The sequence below is a fragment of the Manis javanica genome, chromosome 7, assembly GCF_040802235.1.
Source record: "Manis javanica isolate MJ-LG chromosome 7, MJ_LKY, whole genome shotgun sequence".
Lineage (NCBI taxonomy): Eukaryota > Metazoa > Chordata > Mammalia > Pholidota > Manidae > Manis > Manis javanica.
The window spans coordinates 55,813,536-55,829,779 of NC_133162.1; the positions used below are offsets into that span (position 1 = coordinate 55,813,536).

At 41.8% G+C, this 16,244-nt stretch overlaps 1 protein-coding gene across 6 annotated transcripts in view; it reads left to right on the plus strand.

Moving 5' to 3' along the window:
• The window catches only part of SLC16A9 (solute carrier family 16 member 9), an 81,018-nt gene that overhangs the window by 5,046 nt on the left and 59,728 nt on the right, over positions 1-16,244 (plus strand). Inside the window, exons 3-4 of one of the 6 annotated variants that reach the window (XM_037002965.2) lie at positions 1,739-1,812; positions 3,011-3,156. The gene's annotated coding sequence lies outside the window, so the exon portion shown is untranslated. Of the gene's footprint in view, positions 1-1,738; positions 1,813-2,948; positions 3,157-10,068; positions 10,395-16,244 lie in introns of those variants that run through there. The other 5 variants (XM_073241014.1, XM_073241016.1, XM_037002966.2 and 2 more) reach the window with 5 other exon arrangements.

Genomic DNA, 16,244 nt, shown 5'->3' on the forward strand with positions numbered 1-16,244 from the left:
TTGGTACTCATTAGCAGTTATTCCCCATTTTCCCCCAGCCATCCCTGACCCCCAGCCCTCCAACCTCCCACCCCTACCAGCCCTATGCTATTACTAATCTACTTTTTGTCTTTATAGATTTTCCTATTCTGGTCATTTCATATAAATAGAGTCATATAATATATAGCCTTTTGAATTTGGTTTATTTATGGACAAATAATATTCTATTGTATGGATGTACCACCTTTTAGTTACCTGTTCATTAGTGGACAGACATTTGGATGGTTTCCACTTTTTGGCCATTATGAATAATGCTGCTATGAACACTTATCTACACATTATTTTGTGATGACATGTGTTTTTATTTATCTTGTATTAATTTCATTAATGAAATCATCAGGTACTATGGTATCTATGCTTGTAAACTTTTAAGGAGTTGCCAGGCATTGTACAAAGCAGCTGCCCCATATGCACAGTGCTTGAAAAGCTTCTCTCTTAATCTCTAGGGGAAAAAGAACATTTTTGTCACCCTGGTAATCCTGAGGATTTCAAATTTTAAATAGGTAGAATTTAAATAGGTAAATTCAAAATTTAAATAGGTAAATTGAAATAAAGGTTAAAGATAAGAGCATTTGCTCTCTTCTTAATTTGACTTGAGTTTTAAGACCTTCATCTATTTTCTTTAAACATCTATTTTATGCTACCTAGCAATCACAGTATATTATTTGGGTTCTTTATTACCCCTTGCACATAAAAATGTTAATTACCTAAGAAATTCTTCACATTTCTTTCAAATACCTTAGGTCAGATCCTAAAGATCCAAGTTAACATGAGATACTTTTACATTGATGGAGATTAGATGAATTCAACTAATATTCACTGGATATAATACTCTAAGCCATGTGTGGTTGTGGGCTGGGTATTTTCCTCCCTGCTATATATTTTAGGAGGTTCACTTTATTAGTTGGTGGTTGGAGAAATACTGTGTAGTACAAATGATTCTTACAGCTCATTTTTCATAAACATAGCAGACGGAGTTTTTGGCTTTTGGTATTCATTAGCTGCACACTGCTCCTTATAAAATGTCCGGGCTGCACTTAGTGATTCAAACTTGTTGGAGACTATAGTTGTCAGCGTGATTAGAATTCCATTAAGTATTTCTTTTCACACCCCACAGCAATGTTCATCTCTTGTTTGTTGGGGTATTGTGATGCTTTTGGCTACAGAACCTTTTGAAAAATCATCTTGACCGGCCAAAGTAAAGTTGAACTAACAGCCTTTCCCAGAATTACATCTGAGTCAGAATCCAGCTCTTTAGCTCCTTTGGATCATAGTTGACAGAAGATGAACCCAAGTTGACACCTGAGAAATGACTTAAGTTTTCTTGGTTAAAAGACTGGTTTTAGACCTAGTTGGTTGCTGAACTTGGCTAATTTCCTGGACTGGTTATTATAACTGCCTGTTATTACAGAAACTCTTCTTGAATGAATCTCAAGAATTCAGATGCAGATTTTGACAAGATACCCATAAAGGATATTATATATGACAAACATTCATAATCATTTTAAAGTTGTCAATGGGCAGAATTTTCCAACTATGTACAGGAGAGGTGGGATCAGACCCTTAGTTGAAGTTCTTCGTTATACTTTTGAAAACAAGCACTGACATAGGACTGGTTATTCTAGCATTTTATATGGCTTAATTGACTGACTCTTCACAATTGTTGTATGAGATGGATATTATTCTACCCATTTTACAGGTGAGGAAACAGGCACAGAGACTATAAGGAACCTCATCAAGATCACAAAGCTAATAGGCAGTCCTGGCTTCAGGGTGAGTGCTCTTATCCTGTACTCCTTCTACTTCTTATGGAACCTACTGGAGCTTTGGTGTCTTCATCTGAAAAATTAGTAGATTAAATGCTACATCGATTGTGAGGTTGTACCTGCTAATCGCCAAGGCCTATTCCAGTTCTAAAATTCTGATTCATATCAGCAGTCTCAAAAGAATAATTCATGACTGTGTGTGGCCAAGAGAAATAATCAGGGCACAAAGTATCCCAGGAGTGCTGAAATACCCAGAAGCAGCCTCTTTGAGCCCCCAAGGATGTCTGGAGGACCAGGCTCCATGGAAGGAAATTATCATTATACATGATGAAAGTTAATTCAGCTTTCACTTGGTGGGTGCCAGATTCTGTGTGATCATCCAAGTGTTTGCTCTGTAGGTTGTACCATTTAGGTTTAGAAGTGTAGTGATTTTCTCAAAGTACAGAGTGATGGATTTGATTATTAATGCCAGGGCTCTTGGCATGCCTCTGTCTGAGCTTGTTGTTCATCTGACATTTAATTGCTATTTGCTGCTTGTTGCCAAAAGGATCCGGCCCCTTCCTTCTAAGATCTCTTTAGCTTAATAATCCACCTTGATTTTTCTTGGTTAGAACAGGCCTATTTCCAGTGAAATTTTAGTGTTTACTTTGGAGGCACTGCTACTCATACTGGTATTTACCAGGTTTCCCACTTTTTGCATTTGTTGCATACATACACCCACCTATGATCGTATCTAAATGATCATGTCTAAAAGAACTTTAAATCTGACGGAAGAATTTTGTGCCACTTACAATTGCAAAATCAATCTTGGAGATATATTTTATATAGGGAGTTTCTTGAAATATTTTATGTTTTATTGGAACAACGAGATACAACATTTGAAATTTGTACTATGTTAGAGGATCCTGCAGTAGGAGACTTACTTCCTTAACAGTCCAGCAATTCATTATAAGCTTTTGTGGGAAACCTGGAAATCATCCCAAATCTTTCTTTTTTACTTATCTCTTTATCAGTTGCCTAGTGCTTCTTACTCTCTCAAACTGATCCACCTGTTTTCATAATTTTATAGGTTTTACATCTTCCTAATTTTGCCTCAGCTATTAAATCAGACTTCTACTCTTCTCCTTTTCAAAACATTCTCCAGTGTGGTTTGTAAGAGTGATCATTTTGAAACACAAATCCAATCATGTCATCCCACCATTTAGAATCCTTCAGTAGTTCCTGTTTGCTTCGTGGATAAAACCTTCATACGGAGACAAGAACTCACATGGCTTAACTCATTGTGGAGGACATTGCTTTTGTGTTGGCCAGTCAATGTCCCAGTTTGCTTTGGAAAGTTACCTCTCCTCTGGTGAGTACTCTCAAAATACACTGTCTCCCCCTGAGAGATGGTTATAGTGCCCAAGCCAGGTCAGTCACACTTTCTCTTCTGGGACTTAGAATATTGAAGAAAATCCTGCAAGGATGGAGGAAATAGTCAGAGCTCATTCTTTTCCTGATGTGGCTACATAGCCCCTGCCAGTTAGATCTCTAGGGACCTGAGTCCTGTCCAGTTCTCCATTTATGCCAGCCTGACAAGAGATGGCAACTGTTGCTCACAATCAAAGTCCTATTCTGGTTTATGTTCTACTTCCCACAAATGCTTCTACCTTTAATCATTTGTAATCATCCTTTGTAACTCCCTATCATACCACGTCACACTTTGCAAATCCTCCTTCCTCTGTCTTGGGATGCCTCCCTCTCAACTCAAGCAGGCTTTCCATCTCTGTTCCCTTAACACAGCACAGTTACCTGAGCTGAGGTACTTTGTGCATTCTAGTAATTATTTACCTGTCAATCTTCCTCCCAAGACTGCAAGACCCATTGTTTTCATATAATGCCTGGCACAAAATAAGTGATTAAGGATCATTTGACAAACGAACAAAGGAATTGACAGTATATATTGTAGTTTATGCATGGGGATCTATGCACTAGACCACAGGTGTGACACATTTGCAGAATTCAAGAAATTGATGACAAGTTGTAGGTCATAGAATCAACAACAACTTTAAGGTACTTGCTGATGAGATTAAGGCAAATTGATCAAAGAAGAGTTGCTGATGATCACCAAGTCTTGTGACGAACACAGAGCCTTTATTTTACTATGATTTTTTAAAAACTAGGTAAGTAATTTCAAAATGTTTTTAATACAACTTGGTAAAAGAGAGTGGTGGTAATGGGGTGGGTGGTAGGCATACAGCATATATACATGGAGTGCTTAGCACAATGCCTGGTGGTTCTAGTCATTCTCTGTTTGTCACTCTCCCCAACCCAGTGCAATTTCTGCCCACTGTGCCCTGCCCTGTGTCTAGGAGGCTGGCCTCTGGGCAGCATTTCCTGGGCTCCCTTAGTGCCTGGCTCCTGCTTGGCTTTGGTCAATGATAGGTGCCACCAAGAGATTTGGGAGCAGGAAGAGAGGCTCATGCTCATTTTGGCACTCTGTCTCTGGCAGTAAAATTAGAGCCCTTCAAGTGGTCCCTCCTTTGCGGGTACTGCTCTCCCAAGCATTGGCAATGCTGGGTCTTCCCTTCATTACTTAACATCCAAGAGCAGTAACTACTTTTACCATCTAGTTTTTGGGTGTCTCTTGTTTATTTCTTTAATCCTGCCCACATAGCTATAAATATTTTTTCCCTTAAGAGTCCTTCACTTGACTACCTGGGATAAATTCTGTTTCCTGTTTGGATCTTAACTAATACACTGTTTATAGTAATTGCTTAAAAAGATGAGCTATTGTTATATTAAACTATTAATAGCAAATATTTACATTAATGAAATTGATGATTATTATTAAATGTTATTATGACATTAAAACACATATAGCTAATGAATAGAAAGCAGGATTTACATTATCTTTAAAAGAGAGGACCTCAAACATATTTCACTTCTAAAGCTGGTTGTTTTGCCTGAAGTTTAGAATAACTGTCATGTACTTATTGGAAAAGTTTCGGAAGCTCTAATGGGGTGGGTGGGGTAGGCATACAGCATACCTGTCTATGTGGGCACAGCCAGGGGTGAGTGGATAGGGGAAATCCACCCATCCTGTTAGGTTGATTCCACCTGTATCAATTTCAGTCTAGAGTTCAAACTCTTATGGAACATGTTTGACTTTATCTTTTTCCCTTCAAGGGTGTATATTTTTTTTGTAATTTTCTGTGTCATGGGTTAACTGCATCTTCTGAATCATACCCAGTTAACCAAAGTTGCAGCATGTTAAACAGAGCTAGGTGATCATATTTTAAAAAAATGCTTACTTGCTGAAACTATGGAGCAAAGTATTTGGACTATCCACTGATTTGGGGCTACAGAAAACCCTGTACATAGGGCAAAGGTCATGCTTTTTCTCCTACATCATGTAATGAAGAAGAGAAGAAGGGGCAAACTTACCATTTGGAACTGAAATACTGTTTGGAACTGTCTGAAACTTCGCTATATAATATGCGTAAGTCAGATACTTAGGCAAAGGGCCATTTAAAAAATTGGCACTATTTCCACAACAAAATTCAACTCAATGGTCTTATGTTTATTTTAAAATGATATTCATCAATTCCACCTGTATTTTCACAAGAAGAAATCGGACCCATTGATACATTTGAACCTGACAGACACCCCTTGTGAGGAAAACCCTTCTCTAGTAATCTATTATCAGTATGATCACATCATAGATCATAGGAGCTGAATTTGTAACATACATGATTCCATCAGTGAATTAAAGTGTGGGAAATGGTCTTAAACTATTGTGCACACCAGGGAATTTTTCCTTCCCTCCTTCAATACACTTATGGAGAACCTACTATGTGCCAAACACCATGCTGGATCCCAGATAAAGCTGTCAACCAGCACAGAGAGAGGCTGTATAGTGCAGTCTTCCTCTGGACTCACACTGCCTATGCTTGCTGCCACTCTCTGCCACTTTGACTTTGGACAGCTCCCCGAGTCTCACAGGGCCTTAGTTTCCCATCTGTGAAAAAGAAACACTAATCCAAAAAGACATAGGTACCACTGCGTTCACTGCAGCTTTATTTACAATAGCCAAGATACAGAAGCAATGTAAGTGTCCATCAATAGATTGACAGATAAAGAAGATGTGGTATATATATATATATATATACATAAAAAAGAACGAAAGCTTGCTATTTGTGACAACATGGATGGACCTAGAGGGTATTATGCTAAATGAAATAAATTAGACAAAGAAAGACAAATACCAAATGATTTCACTTATATGTGGAATCTAAAAACAAAACAGAAATATACTCATAGATACAGAGAACAAACTGATGGTTGCCAGAGGGGAGGGGGTAAAGAGGATGGGTGAAATCATTGGAAGGGATTAAGAGGTACAAACTTCCAGTTATAAAATAAAGACATGGGTATGTAACATACAGCACAGAGAATATTGTCAATGATATTATAACAACTTTGTATAGTGACAGATGGTAACTAGACTTATTTGGTGACCATTTCATAATGAATATAAATATCCAACCACTATGTGGTGCCCCTAAAACTAATACGATATGATATGTCAATTTTTTTGAATAAATAAAAAAGTAGAATAGAGATTGATCGACTAAGGCAACTGAAGACTTTCAATGCTCTGCTGCAGCAAAAAAATTATTGACAGTTTGAGCATGCATACATTCATTTGTTCATTTGGTCATTGATTCATTCAACAAAACCTCATTTAGCAAAGTTCTACTCTGTTGGTGCCCCTGTGCTCTAGGGAACACTAATGAACAGGATGGATCTGATACTTCTCGGGGGTTTACAGTTTTGCTGTGCAAATAGACAATGAGCACATTACAGATGTCACGAGTCCTACAAATGGAGATACACTGCAAAATGCAGATAATAATAATAATAATAATAATAGCACCTTCTTTTTAGGTTGATTGTGAGCCTTAGACGAGTTAATACATCTGAGACATCTGTCCTTGGTGTTAGCTTTAGCTCTAGTCTTCAATCAGTTTCTAAGATGCCGTGGGAAGATCACAGGCTTAGCAATAAGCCAACCAGGGCCTGAATCCTTCTCCATTACTTACTGATTAAGTGACTCAGCAGGTAACTTGACCTCTCTGAACTCCAGTTTCCTTATCTGTAAAATGAAGGTAGCAACTCTTAAGCACATGAGATTGCTTTGAGGGGTGAATGAGACAGCATAATTCTTGGCAACCACCCACCATGCTCTCAAAGAAAAGCATTCATCCTCTTCCTCCCTGCTCCTAAGATTAAAAATCACTTGAGCCAGTTAGCATGAAGAAAGTAAAGGCAAGAAAAAAAAAAAACATTCTAGAGAACTGCAAATAAAAATAGGGTACAGTATGTCTTTAAGGCCATTTTTAACATTTGAAAATGCGACCTTTTAAGCTAAAGCTCTATAAGTATGAGAAGGAATAATTTATCACTTCTATTATTTCCTGATCTTTTATCTGTTAGAGTAAATGGAATGTAATTAATTAAATGAGCTTTAGATCTCTGAGATAACTGCTATAAAAACTCTGAATTCCCTTTTCTTTAATCATGTTTATTGTAAAGGGTAGTGTCTATGTAGCCCTGCTCTGGTTTAATAAATCAGGAAGGAAAGGCTGGTCATCTGGGCAGGCGCTGGTGACTCAGGTGCTGTGCAAGCGGCCCATCCTCCCCCGACCCACGGATGCCTTCACCTCCCATCTGTGTTTCTGGCTTCCTTGCTGGGATAAGAATCACAGAGCAATTTTAGGTTAAATTCTCCATTGTATTCTTTAAAAGATTGAGACAGCAAATGGTCTAGGAAGGGGGGTGGTGCTTAGAATATTTCTCAAATCACATACCTCTTGATAAATCCTCCATATACTAACACAAGGCAGAGACAGCACTCCTTTGTTTAGGGCATCGTCTCTGTATCAATTTTCCTTTGAATACTTTCCCTCAAGTTTCTTTCTTCCCAAGGAACTTTCATGTAAATCCAGCTTATTTAATGACCTGACGTTTTCTTTCTCACCATCTTGCTGAGGCACACTGACTTCTGGGCCCAGTAGAGACCTGAAGGCCACGGGCTGCACAGAGCAGGAAAGCCAGCAACCTAAACTTACCTGACCCTCACCCCCCAAGCATTTCCTGGGGACAAAAACTCTGGATGGTAGGGAGGCGGTTTTAGTCTTGTGTCTGCCAACCTGCTCTCCACCTACCCGCTGCTCTGGGGGGTGATTAGGAGCACATCCCTAACTTCTCTAGGTCAAATTCCATTCACAGTGTCAGGGTAGGATTAGACTTCTGAGTTTTCTTGCATTTCTAAATGCTCTGCTGAGGTGTGACTGAACAATGAACCTTCACAAGGGGGTGGGGGCCATTTTCACATTCTAGCGTGGCATTAATTCCCTAAGCCAGCCGCCACTGCCCCCAGAGCTGGCTTCCATCCTCTCTTAAGTTCTCTAGGCTGCCTTCTGCCCACTTCATTCATTACATTATCAATATGGACCCCCATCCACTTGAGTTTTTGACCCCTGGGATCCAATCTTGCTGAAGTTGGGACCATGCTGTGGGGAAGAATGAGCTCATTTCCGGTTTTGAGCTGCGACTTGCAGGCTGGCCTGAGTAGCCGTGGGAGTGCTGGCCATGCACATTCTGTAAAGGAATCTGGGAAAACTTGGCGAAGATGAAGACAGGGACATGGCAATTTCAGAAGCTAATTGGTAAACACAGAAATATTTTTCAAGCAGGGTTTCCTTGTCCACAAACTATAACTTTTTATACAATGATTGTTTGAGCAACTATCAAGGTGACATTTACTTTGATCGTTAGGGGATATTTAAGTCAAAGAAAAAATTTCCTGAAAACATCTTTGATTAAAACATATAGAGAAAAGTACATAAATTATTCAGTGCATTATTACAAAAGTAAACACACTTGAGTAACCACAAAGTGGGTCAAAAATAGAACACCTTCTGTATCCCCTTTCCTTCTCAGAAATAAGTTTTTGATGGTGTAGACAGCATTACTTCTCCAATTTTCCTTCCAAAAACTATTCCTGGAACCTCCTCCTCCCCATCCTCCATCCTTACTGTTACTTAGTCCCATTTTTATCCCTCTTAGGACAAAACAAAATAATATCAGGAGAACTGACCATTCTCTTCACCATAACCTACAAGTCAGTAAATTGGGTAGAAAGAAGTGGTGTGCAGCAAAAAGGATGAGCAGACATTTTAATATCTGTAAGAAAACTTGACATGTGTGGCCAAGGTCCATAGGTTTTTTTGAACTCTGATCTCACGTAGACTTCATGATGCGAGCAAAACGAGAAAACTGAGGCAGCGTAATCTGAATTTCAGAAACCTACCCTTTGCCATGTGTAGGGTCTTTGCCTCTGTCGGAACAGAGGTGTTCGATGTATAAAGGGAATTCTCATCCCCGTGATGGCTGGCCCAAGCCCCCTTCGAAAAGCTAGCGGAAGGTAGGCGGACCTTTCCCAGAAGTAAATATACACACAAGAACACAAAAAGCGCGTGTCACTTTAGGGGATTCCCACTCCCAGTGCGCCCTTTGTACCTCCGTCGCCAGCCTGCTCCAATGACTCTCTGTGGGGATTCACTGCCCACCATCGCAGCGCCCACGCCCAGTACCCCTCAGTTAAAGACGGAAGTGTCAGTGTATTACTAGGGCAGTCCACCTGCGCCGGACCGCCAGTCTTCAGGCTTCCCCTCTCTCGCTCCGCACGCCGAGCGCACTGCGGGGCGCGCTCCTTTTCCGTGGAGCTGTCACAAAGGACAGCACTTGGCATTCTCACCCCTCACTGCCCGGGAATCCCGACTCCACAGAGTTCTGGTGCCCATTTCCCTGGGATCATTGCCAGCTGGGTATACAGCTCCGGCCAGGAGGGCGCCCAGCACCCCCAGGAGCCTGGGAGACCAGGGGCGACTCGCACTCATCTCCAGACCTCGGCTCCCCGAAAGCGCACAGTCCCTGGCGGGCCGGCTGGCGCGAGCACGCGGCGGGCGGCAGGGGCGCAGCGGCGCCGGGGGACGCGCGCGTGCTCACCGAGGGGGCGCCTGGCCCGCGGTGCCCGGCTCTCCCGCGGCCTTGGTGACCCCCGCAGTGCCCTCCCTCCGCCCGGCCCGGCCCCGAGTCGCGAGAGCAGGAGCAGCGCCCCTACCGCCTGTTTTTCCATCTCCATCTCCTCCTCCTCCTCCTTCCCCCCAAGCCACCCGCGCAGTCACAACCGGTTCAGACTGGCCAGGGTGCCCCGCAAAGAAGAGAGAGAGGGGGGTAAAAACACTGGGAATAACTTCCCAGGGAGGAGGAGGAGGTGGAGCCCGGCGGAGGGGGCTGCTCCCTCCCTCCCTGTGGCGGCCGCAGCAGCGCGGCTCCGCGGGTGCAGAGGGTGGTGGCTCCGGGGCTGCGTGTAGCGGGACCGATTGCCCAATACTCCGGCAGGGGCCGGGCCCTGGCCCGGGCCCCCGGATATATAGCCGCTCGGCAGGCTCCGAGCAGTAGGGGAGAGAGGCGGCCGCGGTCCGCACCGCACCACCCGCCCGGCTCGCCCGGCCCCCCCCCGCTGAGGCCGGTACCCAGGTAAAGGGCTGCAGCTCGCGGGGTGGGTCCCAAGGGTCGGCGGCCACCCACCCGAACTGCCTAGCCTCCCTGAGGCGAGAGGTAACTCCTCCGACTTTGACCAGTAAAAGGAGGCGGCGAAGTGGTTTGGAATGGGGTTCTTTAGCGGGGAGTCTAAGAGTGTCCTCGGAGCGCTCGCTCCCACCCCTTGACACCCACCCCCTTTTTGATGGGTGCTTCTCCGTCATGGGCAAGTTTTCTCAGGAGTCTGAGGGCGGCATTTTGCACGGCGTTGGAAGAAAGAGACAGAGGAGAGTAAGACGGTCACGGAGGAGCACGGTGCCCTCGAAATTCCCAGAGGGCAGCGTGGCCGCCATGTGCCCTGGTTGGGGGCCGGTGCACGCAGGTGCCCCCGGGAGGGTCGGAGTTGCGGCGCCCCGGGAGCTCCCGGGCTGGGAAGGAGGCGCGGGGCTAGGGGATTCTCCTCTGCTGCGCCAGGTGCAGCACCGTTGGGTCGGCCCTGGGCGAACGCGCGAGCCCCGTATCCGTGACCGCCGCCAGAGGTACCCGCGCCTTGGCCGCCTGGCCATCGATCAGGAGGCAACTTGGAAGGACTTGGTGCCTGAGGCTCCATCTGTGACTCCCGCCTTCTGTAAACTACTGCTTCAGCAGCGCCCTGAGGCTTTACAAGAAGCCGATGACCACTTAAAAACGTGGTCATCAAAAAACAAATCCATGTTTCTTGGGATGTCAGGTCAGCACAGGCCAATCTGTCCTGGAGGTCTCAGCAGTATTTACACTAACTGTTATTTATGTAGAAAGATATGTAATATAAAAATTTTTGACCAATTCCCTGGGTCAAGGAAGTTTGGGTGTTTTTAAAAAATTTGAATTACCTGGATAGTAGTTCAGATTGCAGGTGGATTTTCACCACCAGCCCCCACCCCCCAACAAAGCAGGATTTTCAGTTGTTCCATCAAATTCTGTTAATTTGGTATGTCCTAACAGTTTCTTAGATTTGGGTTGGCTTCAGCTGTGAGAAATTGTTCTGGCTGGTTCAGGCACAGGCCTGAGAAAGTTAGAGAGGATTCCGAAGTGAAAGCACCTGATTGTTCATTATATAATTACTGCTTCTTTTAAAAAACATGTGAATGCAGGTAACAGGGTTAATACCATATCATCTCCAGAAATAAATTACTTTGTTTTGGTTTTCTTAGGCCCTGGGAAGTAGAAATCACATAATAAAATAGTTGAACTTGCAATTTTGCAACAACTCATGCTTTTAGTACCATTGACTGACAGAGAACATCTGTCTTTTTCTCGACTTTTGTGTGTAGGTGAGTGGGGTAACAATGACCCTTCATATCTATAGGATGAATACAGGGCAGGACAAAAGATATGGGGAGGTAGGTAGATCAAGACACTAGAAAATCTTTTCCGACTTCTATGACTGAAAAGATGGTGGTGACGGTCTGCATGGCTGGTGTCTGAATCTGTAACAGGGCAGACCCTGAGGCTTCTGGGGTGGATCTGGCCATGCAACTAGAGCTGGAGGATGACAGATGTGTTGGGGTTTTCCAGCTTTATTTCCTCACCGCAATCTTTTGAACCCCCAATTTCCGTAGTCTTTGTCTCAAGTAAGATAGCTCTTGAGCTTAATTCATAGAATGCAACTGCGTATAGAAAGTGGGCAAAAGAAACAGTGTCTTGTTTATATAACTGCAGCTTTCCAAGAACGTTTCAACTAGTGGCTTTAATTTTAATTAAAGAGTGCAAGAGTGAATATATTTAGAACTAGTTGGCATTCTCTATGAGAGGTTCTTTGTAGGCATCAAAGTATTTCTATGGATAATAAAATTGAACTATAACCTAAAACTGAGTTGAAGGAAAGAACACATGGTTCCTGCCTTCAAAGAGTTTAGCCTAGTGGGAAGATAGGCATGTTGACAATTACCTACAACACAAGATTGCATAAATGGAATCATATGGCAGCAACATAAATAGTGTGCTATTGAATGGGAGAGAAAAGGGGAGATTCATTCAAAGTTAAGAACTGAAAAAAGTTTTGTGGTAGGTGTAGTTTTTGAGCTGGGACTTGAAGAAGGAAGAGGATTTCCTTAATGGAGAGGAGGCCTGTTGGAACAAGGGATTAATAGCACAGAGGTATGGAGGTCAGGTGTGTTCAAAGGAAGCAGAGCAGTTTGAAGTGGCTAGAACCTGAAATTTAAGACAGGGAAGGATGGCAGGTAGAATGGGGCTAGATTATGGAGAATATGACAAACCACGCTAAGAAATTAAAATGTGATTGAATATTATTATTATTCTTATACTTATGCCAACAGTGTTAGCATCCTTAACTGTAGTTTACACCTTGAGGTTCAGTTTTGTAAGCTGCCTCCTAAAATAAGTAAATGAATAAAATTTCAAAAGATATTTGCTTCCTCTAAATGTTACTGTAAATGAGCAATGTGTTCCAAATAGCCTTTTTGATGCTTTATTTAAATCCAACAGTTCTTCCCCCCATATCTGCAATCTTACAGTATAACAACTCTTAGTATGAATAAGACTTTGGATAGTCCACTATTTGAGGCAATAATCTGAATAAAACCACTTTCTATATTCTATTGCCAATAACAATAATAATTATTATTAATGTTTATTAAACATGATATTTCAAGTGAACCACATACCTTATTTTACCTAGGGCAGCATGATTTTTATTTTAGACTGTGAATTTTAATAAGTTCATTCAGCTAAGTAAATAATGGTTCCAAGATTGGAACCCAAGAAGTCTGTCTTGAACTATGGTGCTATCACATAATAATGACATAATCCATAACTTTTGCTAAGAGTAGTTAGAAACCGGGCCTGCTACCTGGAGGAGGAGTGTTTCTCTATTTTTTTCTTTGCATTGTCATTCCCATGATTCTGATTTTATTTTATATTTTTAAAAATTGATATTTAATTGATATATAACACTATGTTACTTATACGATAGCATAACAGTTTGATATATGTGTATATTATGGAATGATTACCACAAGTCTAGTTAACATCCGTCACAGCATAAAGTTACCATTTTGTTTTTTTGTTTGTTTTTTTTTTTTGGTGATGAGAACTTTTAAGACTTCTCAACATCTCTCAAATATATAATACAGTAGGTTAACTATAGTTATGCTGTAATTACCCATTCTGATTAATTTTACTTTATAGATTTAATGATGATGGAACCTATTTCAATGTTTCAACACATCTTCAAACTATTAATGATCTTGACTTTTATGAAAAGAAACTCTTAAGCTCTTTGGGGAAAAAATGGGATATGGGATGAGAAAAACATTAGCAAATGTAACTTCATTAAATACAAAGACCAGAACTGCCAGATCCTCTGAAAGAGTGTCAGTTTCACATATTTTTCTCATTATTGCCAATAAACCCCCCACATGCATCAGATCTTTTTGTATTTCAGCATCCCACATATGTTGTCATGTGTCTTGTTTTTTTATTCAGACAGTGGTATAGCAAATATACTAGTTTGTACACGACATCCTGAAGTGTATATTCAGACAACAGACTGGAGTCTGCATAATCATGTGTAAATTATGCAAATGTATACTAAGCAAAAAACATGCTATCTACATGCTAGTGTAGATAGCAACATCATAGGTTTCTCCACCAGAACACTACTACTGCTTGGGCCAAGCTCTGTGGGAGATAGGGTGTGTGGACGAGATATCAGCTGAAACAAGATGGTGGCAGCATAGGAAGCATGATCTGAGTGTGGGATCCAGGGAGATGATTAAACCAACGTGTATCTAAGGGTCTGGCCCTCATTTTGCCTATACTTAACTCTGTTAAATCTCTAGATCTTTTCAGCTTATCTCAGGCTCTGATTGGCTTAAAATTCTACTGTTTTCTCTCCAGAGCCTGAGAGCAGAGCTTGGAAATAAGTGGCTGCTCACTCTTTTGGTCAGTAAGGGGTCTTGATACTGGTCTCTCCCCTCATGTGACATCTCTAAGCTCAGTTTCCTCACACACATGAGGAAATTTGAGGAGTTGAGAAGATTGGTGGCAGCAAGTTTGTAAGGTTCCCCCAGGGGAGATGGCATCATAGCTGAGCAAAGCAGACTGGGGTTTGGCAGTGAGCACAGGTCAAACTAAATGCATGTCCGTCTCCATCCCATGTCGGGGAGATGTCAGGGAGTGGAAGGAACTGGAGAGAACATGCCCATTCAGTGAGGGCCAGAGTTACTCAGTTCCAGCCAATTGTTATGTAAGAAGGAGGGCCTGGTGTTGCCAGATCTGACTTTTCCAGAGAATCCGGAAATTCAGATGTTTATGTGAAAGCTTCCAGTTTTACAACATGGTAATTCACTCAAAATTGCTAAAAATACAATAAAATGAAAATTGGGTGGGCCAAACAAAACACCTCTGGAGATCCAGAGATCAGATTTGGCTTGAGCTGCCATTTGCTGGATGACTTACCTGGTTCCTTCTGGCTTCAGGCTTCGGTGATTCTCCCCTCCACCCATGCTGTCTCTAACCCGTTTCTTCTCATTGGCTAGAACAGATTCCAGTACTCAACGTATCTAAATTAGGAGGGTTTTGGTGGAGCTCTTTGGCAAGTGCTGGACTATAATATATCCATAAGGCTTTTAAATTCAAAGAATATCCTTTTACCATGGCCATGCTGTTGACATACTTCAGAGGCCCCAGAAATTAATAACTTGTGTTAATTATCCCTTTTCAGAGACAATTAGTGTGGTTGAATTCCAGGACCCAGGGCTGTTTTTCTAAACATTTTCCTTCCTGCTCTTCCTTCTCACCCCAATGTGAGATAACCAGCTTGGGGAATGGATCCTGGTTTCCGCTTGGACAAGGTGTGTTGATAGGTTTGACTTTATGGTACTCAGACAAAGAAATCATCATCTTTATCCTGGCATGATTTCACCATGTAGTCTGTCTCTTTTCTTAAACATAGAGCTATCTGGGGATGTCCTTGGATTGCAACTAGGTGAATAAGTTAGGATTTTGTTTAGTGAAATTGTATCAAAGCAGCAATTTAGATTTTTTTTAAAAAAGCATATTTATATGGACCCCCAAAATAAAAATGAAGACAAATGCAATGGATTTGTGTATGATTGTGATCCCAAATAATTTCTAACATCTCTGGTTCCTAGGATAACTATGCAGTGAATTTTTTTTAAGCTGGGTTTATTTGATTTAACTGGCTAAGATGTGTTCTTTGATTTATGTCAACAAGTTATTTTACAAACAAGTGAGCCTGATTCTGAAAAGTTCAGAACAGATACTGACAATGGGAAAGAAGCATGTGAGTAAATACAACAAGAATGGCACGTTCAGGGAAACCACATACATCACTGAGACTGAGCTGATTGCGAAAGGACAGACAGAAGGCTCTGAATGACAGTACTGAGCCTAGGTGTCCTTGTCCTGGCTCCAGCGATGAGTCAACCCTCCCTCGCACTTCACAGAGTGTGTGAACCATGTCTGGATATTTAACATTAAAACCAGATCTGAAGGAGTAAGTTAACAATCTAATCATCAAAGACATACCATCTGATGTTATATGGGTAAAAATTTTTGATTTAAAAAAACAGTTTCTTGATTCTTACCCATGTATTTGGCTAGCCCTTCAGATTTAATGATGGATGCAGGCTCTAGGCTCTTGGAGGCAGGCACCATATCACCTTCTCTCCACAATACCATCTAAACACACTCACTTCATTTTCTTCTAAATGCACAATATGTTCTAAATGCACTCAATTCATTTTGTGGAATGAAATATATTGGATTTATAATTTTAATGTACAGGAGATTTAGGTAAGTAGGATTTCTGTGCATTCATTC